Raw genomic sequence first — 10,799 nt, forward strand, 5'->3', positions numbered from 1 at the left:
AATCCTACTTCCGTAGTGATACTGCCTCGGAAACCCAAGTAGGGGTCGCTATGAGTCAGGGCCGACTCGACGGCACATAACAACAACAACAACATACACAAAGAAGGCCTCAAAAGTGACCTCCTTGACTATAGAATTCAAGTGAATGACCTGCAATGGTAATAAAAGGGATTGAGACTAGGCTGCAAGAGGATTTATTTATCTTCTGGCAGCAATGTTAAAATGAGCTATATGGAGAAAGATTATGAAATATTTTGCTGCAGATGTATAATAGTAATAAAGCTATGTGGTTAGGTGCCTCATGTTTTCTGCACATCAGTGCATCAAGTTCTACAACCACCCCAATTCCTATAGTCTGCGCTCAGAGTTTGGGAAGCTACTTTCCCAATATAATTAGCAAAGTAGTGGTAGTACTAGGGTCTCCATCCAGGGGGCAATCCTGCCTCTTGGACACCCATCTTCAGGGAAGGGCTGGGAGAGCCTGATTTAGAGTCTCCTAGGATGGGGCAATCTACTTCCGTAGTGATACTGCCTCGGAAACCCAAGGAGGGGTCGCTATAAGTCAGGTCAGACTTGACGGCACATAACAACAACAACAACAACATGATGCCTTTCATGGGAGCTCTGGTAGCATAGTGCCTAAGGCACTTGACCGCTAACCAGAAGGCTGGCGGTTCAAACCCACCAGCCACTCCCCAGAAGGAAGATGGGGCAATCTACTTCCATAGTGATACTGCCTCGGAAACCCAAGGAGGGGTCACTATGAGTTGGGTCCGACTCGATGGCACATAACAACAACAACAACAACATGATGCCTTTCAATGATTCTTGTGTTTTGGTTGCAGAGTGTCCAAGCACCCTCATTAAGCTATACCACCTGGGATGCCCAGTGGATGCTGTCTGTCTCTGGATACCCTTGGCTAGGGTTTTCCACTGAGTTAGGAGAAGGGTCCAAGGACCACTCACAGCAGAAGCCTCTAATGCCTCTCTTTCAGGGGCAGAGGGCTTCTTCAAAAGGGGAGCCAACATATATGGGGTTCTCATCTGCCAGGGCAGGGGTGAGGAAGACAGGAACTGCACAAGCAGGGATATCCTTTTTTTCTTTCTTTTTCTTTTTTCATGTCATCTAAAGTCTCTTCCTCTTTCTAAAGTTCTATATTAATATGAAGATTTATTTTCAAAACTAGGGGGAACACTGGCTTTCTAATCCATTTCCATAAGAAACCTGGTCTCTGAGATACACTGCTGACTTCCAGTTAAGGCACATGACTGACTTCTGGTTAAGCTGCCACTCTTGTTAGTTAGCCTTTTCTGGGATGTTTCTGACTCACAGCTCTTCTTCTCCATGTGTCTGCATTGTACTTCTTGCCTTGGGTCCAACTATGTTGGGAATCCCAACCCTGCTTTTAAATTAGTCAGTGAAGTTCTTAAGTTATTGATATTCTTGATCTTATAATTCTCGTACTTGGGATTCCCAGCAGTCTACATCCTCATTTTCACAAATGAGGAAACCAAACTTCAGAAAGATGAAGGCATGCAAGCCTTTGAGCAAGAATCAAAGTGACCAATAAGCATATGAAAAAGTGTGGCTGACCTCACTTGTGATGAGGGATGCTTTGGATATGGGAAACAGATGGTCTCATACATTGTTGTATATCTCTTTGGCAATCTGGCCATATCTATACATTTTTTTTAATTTGCATATCCTTTCACCAAGCAGTATTGCATCTAGAATTGTGACCTACAAATGTGCTAAAAAATCGGCCTCAACTTTTAAGTATCCATCAGTAGAGGATTAAAATAAATTATTATATAATCCTCACTAGGGAATATACTCTAAGGACCTCTGGTGGTATAGTAGTTAAGGTATTTGGCTGCTAACCAAAAGGTCAGCAATCTGAACCTACTGGCCGCTCCTCAGGAGAAAGACAAGACGGTCTGCTCCATAAAGATTTACAGCCTTGGAACCCTTATGGGGTCGCTATGAGTCAGAACCAACTCAATGGCAGTGAGTCTGGTTTGGGTTTTTTGAGGGAATACTCAACAATATTTAAAAAGAAAGGTGTAGATCTGCATGGACCAGCATATAAAAGTGTTCATAATATATGGATATATGAAAAAGCAAGCATCAGAAAAAAAAAAGTATGATCCCATTAGCATAAAAATAAATCACAAATTTCTTTATGTGAGCTGCTGTATGGAAAGTGTATTTGCTCTGTAAACTTTCACACAAATCACAATAAAAATTTTTTAAAATTAAAAAGTTAAATAAATCACAAATTTTTATATTGTTGTTGTTAGCTGCTGTCAAGTTGACCCCACTTGTTCTGATTACTGAGTGTCACTCTGACAAGAGCATACCACAAATGGGATACTTGAACAAACAGGAGTTTATTCTCTTACAGTTTGGGAGGCTAGAAGTCTAAGTTCAAAGCGCCAAGCTCTAGGGGCTGGGTGAAATCCCCTCGACCTTGGGCTTCAGCTCTGCCTCTTGCTCCCAGCCCACTAAGGCTAGAGGCATCTCTTCACTCAGGCAGCTACTAGCTACTGAGGCTAACAGGCCCAAGGTCAACAAATAAAATGGCACAGTCCTGATGTTACCAAACCACACGGCAGGCCATTAACTCAAGTCTATTGTAAGTCCCAAGGTCGGCAGAGCATAGCAGGTTGCTGCACAATGACAAGGCTACATGCAGGGTTCAAGTGTGCCTTCAACTAGAGACTATCCCCAAGGCTTCTCCTTATATACAGGCAGCAGACCATGTTCCAAAGGAGCTACTCAGCTGGTTGTGGTAGATCCTACCATGGAGTTGATTGCCAGTCTCATCATGAGGAATAACTACCACCCGCTGCCCAGCCACTCAACCAGGCCCAGTCAAGTTGACATACAAACTTAACTACCACACTGACTCATGGCAACCCCATGTACAATGGGATTGGACCATTGTGATCCATAGAATTTTCATTGGCAGATTTTTCAGAAGTAAGTCACCAGGCCTTTCTCTCTAATCTGTCTTAGTCTAGAAACTCCATTGAAACCTGTTCAGTATCATAATCACACACAAGCTTCCACTGACAGACGGGTGGTGGCAGTGCTTGTAGTATGTTGGCTAGGAATCAATTCTCTGAGTGAGAATTCTACAATGAACCACCACTGCCCCCTAAATTTCTATCTAAAGAAAGATAGAAATGCAAGGAAAAGGGTCCAAAAAGACATTTACCTAACAGGTAACAATGAATGTCCCAGGCAGTGGGATTTGTGGGAACTGTGAGAAGGGCAGAAATTTCACTTTCCATTTTATATATTATGCACAAACACACAATTTTTTATTTTTACACACACACACACACACATACATATTTTTTAAGAGAGAGAAACTTGGCCATCTTCAAATAACTAATAATTTGGAGAGTCATAATTTAACTCAGGCCTGACAATTCCCACTACCCTTAAATGCAAGGCCCCTTATTAAAAAATTATGAATTCAAGACACAGGACAGCATGGAGCCCTTTGAAAAGTGGGACCCTGTACTGCTACACAGGCTGCATGCCCACAAAGCCATCCCTGGCTTAATGTTCCCTAAGACAGGGAAAGTGATGCCCAATGAGCATCTGAATTCAGTTCAAAGACGCCACGGTCTGTGCTTCATCCTAAAATACTAAACAAATTAGGCACTCTACTGCATAATATTGTTTTGAAAAAACAAATAAGATCATACATTACTAGTATGGAAAAGTAACACTCAGGAAGACACTCCACATCTGTTATGACTTCAAGTTCCCTAAGAAGCCCTGGTGGCACAATGGTTAAGTGGTCAGCTGCACATGGAAAGGTCAGCAGTTTGAACCTAGCAGCCACTCCATAGGAGAAAAGACCTGCTGATCTGCTCCTGTAAAGATTAACCAAAACCACTGCCATCAAGTCATTCCAACTTATAGTGACCCTATAAAATGGAGTAAAACTTCCCTTAGAGTTTCCAAGGCTCTAAATCTTTACAGAAGCAGATGGCCATAGCTTTCTCCCACGGAGCAGCTGGTGAGTTTGATCCGCCGACCTTTCAGTTAGCAGTCAAGCACTTAACCACTGCATCACTAGGGCTCCTCATTAAAAAAATAAATAAATAAATAAAAATTATAGCCTATGACAATCCTAAGTATATACCCAAAAGAATTGAAAGGATGCAAACAAAATTGTATACCGACGTTCACTGCAACACTATTCATAATGTTCAAAAGATGGAAAAAACTTGTATGTCCATAAACAGATGAATGGTTAAACAAAATGTTGTATATACATACAATGGAATATTACTCAGCTATAAAAAGAAATGAAACCCTGATACATGCTACAAGATGGATGAACCTTGGAAATATTATGTTGGATGAAATAAGTCAGTCACAAAAGGACACATATTTTATGATCCTACTTATATGAAATAGACAAATATATAGAAACAAAAATTTATTAGTGGTTCCCCAGGGTGGTTGGTCGGAAGGAAGGTTGGACAATCCTACTTCCGTAGTGATACTGCCTCAGAAACCCAAGGAGGGGTCGCTATGAGTCGGGGCCGACTCGACGGCACATAACAACAACAACAACAAGGGTGGTTGGGAGGAGAAAAGGAAGGAGTCATTGCTTAGGGGGCACTGAGTTTCTGTTAATGGTGTTAGAATAATTTGGAAGATAACAGTGGTGATTGTTGTACAACATGATGGACATAACCAATGTCATTGAATTATACAAGTAAAAATTGTTGACTTGGCAAATGCTTTACTATATAAAAAGAGCTCTGGTAGCCCAGTGGGTAAGGCATATTGCTGCTAACCAGAAGGTTGGTGGTTCAAACCCACCAGCTGCTAGTGGGAGGAAGATGAAGCAGTCTACTTCCATAAATATCTATAGCCTTGGAAACCCTATGGTGGTCACTATGAGTTGGAACCAACTCGGCAGTGAGTTTGATTACTACCATAATTTAAAAAAATGAATGCATGTTAAATGAAAGAGGCCAGTCACAAAAGGCCACATATTTTATGATTCTATTCATATGAAATGTGTAGAAAAGACAAGCCCACAAAGACAAAATAGATGGATGGTTGTACAAGGCTGGGGCTTGGGGGAGAATTGGGAGTGACTGAATGGGTATAGGGCTTCTTGTTGAAGTGATGAAAATGTTCTAAAATGGATTGTAGTGATGGTTGGACAATTCAGTGAATATACTAAAAACCCTTGAATTGTACATTTTAAATGGGTAGATTATATGGTGTGTAAAGTATATCTCAACAAAGCTGTTATTTAAAAAGAGAGAAATAGCTTCCTTCTAGTGCCCCTGGACACTTGACACTAGTACCCTTGGAACCCAGCCAAATGCTGTGTGGCAGTTCCAAGAGACAACATGGAGAGGCCCAGGGCAGATTACCCAATAAGCAAGGTACACATGGCTTTAATTGTCTTACGTACTAATGTGTAGTGAGCAATTTCACCTGGGTTTCACCACATCTTTGACATGGTGAACATCTTGCTTACTGTAAACCAGTGTATACAGTGCTTACTGGTTAATCCATCCCTGGCCAGAGGTCACTTGTAGGTAGTCCAGCTGACAACCCCAGTTACAGTATCAGCCTACAGCTATCACCAACTGCCACACATGTGAGTGAACTTTCAGATGATTCCAGTCCCTGGACTTTGAAGCTTCCAGCTGGGGCCCTAGTCATTCATGGTGGAGCAGAGTCAAGTCATCCACCTTGTGCCTTGTCTGAATTCCTAATCCGTCTATGAACATAATAAATTGATGTTTTATACCACTAAATTTTGGGGTAGTTACAGTGACAGTAAGTAACTCAAGCACTCCTCCTTTAGAATATGAGCTTTACAGGGCTAGGACTTTATCTAGTTTATGCCAGGAGCTCAGTGCCTAACACAGGGCCTTGTACAAAGTAAACCCAAACCCACTGCCATTGAGTCGATTTCAACTCAACGACCTCCATTGGGTTTCTGAGGTGATCAGTCTTTATGGAAGTAGATTGCCCTGTCTTCCTTCCATAGAGGGGCTGATGGGTTTGAACCACCAACTTTCTAGTTAGCAGTCAAATGCCTTAGGCACTTGCCACCAGAGCTCCTTCGTACAAAGTGGCTTCTCCACAAATATTTGTTAAATGAAAGAAAGTCTCTCTCTCCTCATTCCCTATCAAATAGCTGATACAATTAGTCCTATGATCTTAAGGACTAAAGATACCCCTTTCCAGGGCCATTTACCTTTTAAAGGGGAAACTTTGATGCCCCCAGGAATGAAACTCAAGGTGGAGATTAAGGGTGTAGCTTATCAACTGGAGTCTTTGCACACACACCCTCCCACATACTTATACATGCTTGACTTCCTATCTAACATTAGGACCATCCTGTGAGCATGACAGGCTTCAGCTCAACCATCCAACCTGAGGTGCTTGATGGTATTTGAGGTGACCTGGTACCTGCAAAGGGTGATCTGGTCTACAAGATGACAGGGAGGTCTTTGGGGGAAAACAACAGGGTCTGGCACAGAATAGGTGCTTGTCCTGGGACTGCTGAACTATAGACCCCAGTGTGGGAAAAAATGAGACCACAAACTACTTCTCCCAATTCTAGGTCTTTCTATATGCTTTGTACATGCTTTCTACCTCACCCAAAACCAAAACCAAAGCAAAACAAAACAAAACTCAATGCCATCAAGTCAATTCCAACTCATAGTGACCCTCCTGGTTTCCAAGGCTATAAATCTTTACAGAAGCAGACTCTCATCTTTCTTCCATGGAGCAGCTAGCGGGTTCAAACCACCAACCTTTTGGTTAGCAGTCAATTGCCTTAACCACTATATTACCAGAGCTTCTGTCTACTTCACTGAGGCCTGGTTAACTTCCATTCATAGTCCAGGTCTCAAATGTCTTCCCTTTTGGGACAGCTTCCCTGAACCCCATAATTCGGATGATGACTCCTCCTCTGTGCTACATAGCCCCTCCTATCAAAGCCTCAGTTTCTTCATCTGGGAACTGCTTACCATCTGCAAAATAAAAACAGCACCCACTTCATAGAGTAGTTGGAGGGATTTATATGAGGCAAAGTTCAGAGACAAGGTTTAGTAATAAAGATGATAGTTAGTTTTGCTTTTGTATAGGGCTTAACCCACAGAATTAAAATGTCCTATATATTTCGATGGCAAATAACAACAACAACAACAACATATATTTATTTTATCCTGCTTGACCATGAGCTCCTTGAGGTCATTCTTGCTCATTGTATCCCTAGACCCAGGCATGATGCCTGGAACACAGTAGATGCTCATGCATTCACTCATTTATCATTTATTTGATATATGCCAAGCAATGCAGGTGTTGTTAAGTCCTTGTTGTTGTTGTTGTCATGTGCCGTCGAGTTGGACCTGACTCATAGCGACCCCTCCTTGGGTTTCCGAGGCAGTATCACTATGGAAGTACATTGCTCAACCTTCCTTCCAAGGAGTGGCCGATGGGTTTGAACTGCCAACCTTCTGGTTAGCAGCCTTAGGCACTCCGCTACCAGAGCTCCTTGTTAAGTGCTTCTTCTTGTTGTTGTTGTTATGTGCCATCAAGTCAGCCCTGACTCATAGCGACCCCTCCTTGGATTTCCGAGGCAGTATCACTACGGAAGTAGATTGCCCAATCTTCCTTCAGAGGAGTGGCTGGTGGGTTTGAACCGCAAGCCTTCTGGTTAGCAGTCAAGTGCCTTAGCGCTACCAGAGCTCCTTGTTAAGTGCTTAGGAACTATTTATTGAAAGAATGGCCTAAAATGAGACATGTGTAATAAGACACTCCATTTCAGTGGGATGATAAGATTCAGAATCCCTACTTACATCCCAATGTTTAGTATTCATGGGTGGATATTTTCCAGCCTTTGCCCTTTGCCTTTCTTTCCCAGGCATATCTGAAGCCAATAGGAAGCCTTGGCTGAGTAAGTGGGGAAATGTAGCTCAGTGGTCAAGATCATGGCCTCTGGAGTCAGATGGATCAGTTCCAGCCCCACTATTTCCCAGCTCTGTGGCCTTCAGCAAGCTATTAAACCTTCCTCAGCCTTGCTTTCCTCATCTATAACATGAGGAGGTAGGATTCTTTCAAAGATAATGATCTTTATGTAATGAGCAACATAATGGTACATTTGGTAAGTGTTCAATAAATAAATTATTAAGGCTCTTGTTAGAAGAGAGGGAGGGTGTAAGCAGGGAGCAAAAGCCAGTTCTTGATTATTATCTTTGTATCTCTCTGCAGGAAATTATTCAGAAACAGGTTTAAAATACCATAAGCAAGGAACAGTTGCAACACTGGGCTGATAGCTTCAGCATCACCAGAGGATAGAGGATCCTCAGGTAAAGAGCATGGAGAAAGAAGCTGAGCATTAGGACCAAGGACTATGTACTCTTGGTTAGGGCCAACTACTCTGCTTATGGCCTTACTAATCTGGGCTACTTGGGTATTCGTATCAAAATGACTCACTGCTGAGAATGGCAAAGTGAGGAGGAATGGTGTTGAATTCATCATCAAAAAGAACATTTCAAGATCTATCCTGAAGTACAAAAATCAGTGATAGGATAATATCCATATGCTTACAAGGAAGACCAATTAATACAACTATTATTCAAATTTACACACCAATCACTAATACAAAAGATGAGGAAATTAAAGATTTTCACCAGCTTTTACAGTCTGAAATTGATCAAACATCCAATCAAGATACACTGATAATTACTGGCGATTGGAATGCAAAAGCTGGAAACAAGACTGACAAGTAGTTGGAAAACTATGGCCTTGGTGAGAGAAACTACCCAGATATTGCATGATAGAGTTTTTGAGACCAATGACTTACTCATTGCAAATACTTCTTTCCAACAACAAAGACAGTGACTATACATGTGGACTTTGTCAGATGGAATGTAAAGGAATAAAATTGACTATATCTGTGGAAAGAGACAATGGAGAAGCACAATATCATCAGTGAGAACAAAGCTAGGGCTGATGCAAGTTCAAGTTGAAGCTGAAGAAAATTAAAACCATCCAGGAGAGCCAAAGTATGACCTTAAGTATATCCCACTTGAATTTAGAGACCATTTGAAGAATAGATCTGATGCATTGAACACTAATGACCAAAGACCAGATGAGTCGTGGGATGACATCAAGGACATCATACATGAAGAAAGTGAAAGATCATTAAAAAGACAAGAAATTTTTTAAAAAAAGACCAAAATGGATGTCAGAAGACTCTGAAACTTACTCTTGAACTTAGAGTAGCTCAAGTGAAGGGAAGAAATGATGAAGTAAAAGACCTGAACAGAAGATTTCAAAGGGCAGCTCGAGAAGACAAAATAAAATATTATAATGAAATGTGCAAAGTCCTGGAGTTAGAGAACCAAAAGGGAAAAACATGCTTGGCATTTCTCAAGCTGAAAGAATTGAAGGAAAAAAAAAAAAATCAAGCCTCAAGTTGCAATATTGAAGGATTCTATGGCAAAATATTGAATGATGCAGGAAACATCAAAAGAAGATGGAAGGAATGCACAGAGTCACTGTACCAAAAGAACTGATCAACATTCAACTATTTCAGGAGGTAGCTTATGATCAAGAACTGATGGTACTGAAGGAAGAAGTCCAAATTGCACTAAGGGCATTGGCAAAAAAACAAGGCTCCTATAATTAATGGAATACCAATGAGATGTTTTAACAAACAGATAAAATGCTGGGCTCACTCATCTATGACAAGAAATTTGGAAGACAATGACCTGGCCAACCAACTGGAAGAGGTCCATATTTGTGTCTATTCCAAAGAAAGATAATCCAACAGAATGCAGAAATTATCAAACAATGTTACTAATACCACATGCAAGTAAAATGTTGCTGAAGATAATTCAAAAATATTTGCAGCAGTACCTAGACAGGGAACTGCTAGAAATTCAAGCCAGATTCAGAAGAGGATGTGGAACAAGGGATATCATTGAAATGTCAGATAGATCTTGGCTGAAAGCAGAGAAAACCAGAAAGATGTTTACCTGTGTTTTATTAACTATATAAAGGCATTCAAGTGTAGATCATAACAAATCATGGACAACATTGCAAAGAACAGGAATTCCAGACACTTAATTGTACTCATGTAGAACCCATACACAAGACCAGGAGGCTGTCATTGGAACAGAACAAGGGGATACTGCATGGTTTAATATCAGGAAGGGTGTGCATCAGGATTGTATCCTTTCATCATACTCATTCAATCTGTATCATGAGCAAATAATTTGAGAAGCTGGACTATGTGAAGAAGAACACAGCAAGAGGACTGAAGGAAGACCCATGAACAACTTGCAACATGCAGATGACACAACCTTGCTTGCTGAAAGTTAAGAGGATTTGAATATTGATGAAGATCAAAGACTACAATCTTCTGTATTGATTGCACTTTGACATAAAGAAAACAAAGCTCCTCACAACTGGACCAACAAGCAAAATCATGATAAATGGAGAAAATATTGAAGTTGTCAATGACTTTACTCAGATCCACTATCAACACCCATAAAAGCAGCAGTCAAAAAATCAAATGATGTATCGCATTGGGTAAATCTGCTGCAAAATACCTCTTTGAAGGATTAAAAGGCAAAGACATCACCTTGAGCACTAAGGTGAGCCTGATCCAAGTCATGGAATTTTCTTTTTTTACTGTGATTTGGGTGAAGATTTACAGAGCAAATTCACTTTCCATACAGCAGTTCACATATACTTTGTCTCATGTCATTGACCACAGTTTACCACA

This window comes from Orycteropus afer, unplaced genomic scaffold (genome assembly GCF_000298275.1).
Source record: "Orycteropus afer afer isolate SDZICR_OR568_19922 unplaced genomic scaffold, OryAfe1.0 scaffold00056, whole genome shotgun sequence".
NCBI lineage: Eukaryota > Metazoa > Chordata > Mammalia > Tubulidentata > Orycteropodidae > Orycteropus > Orycteropus afer.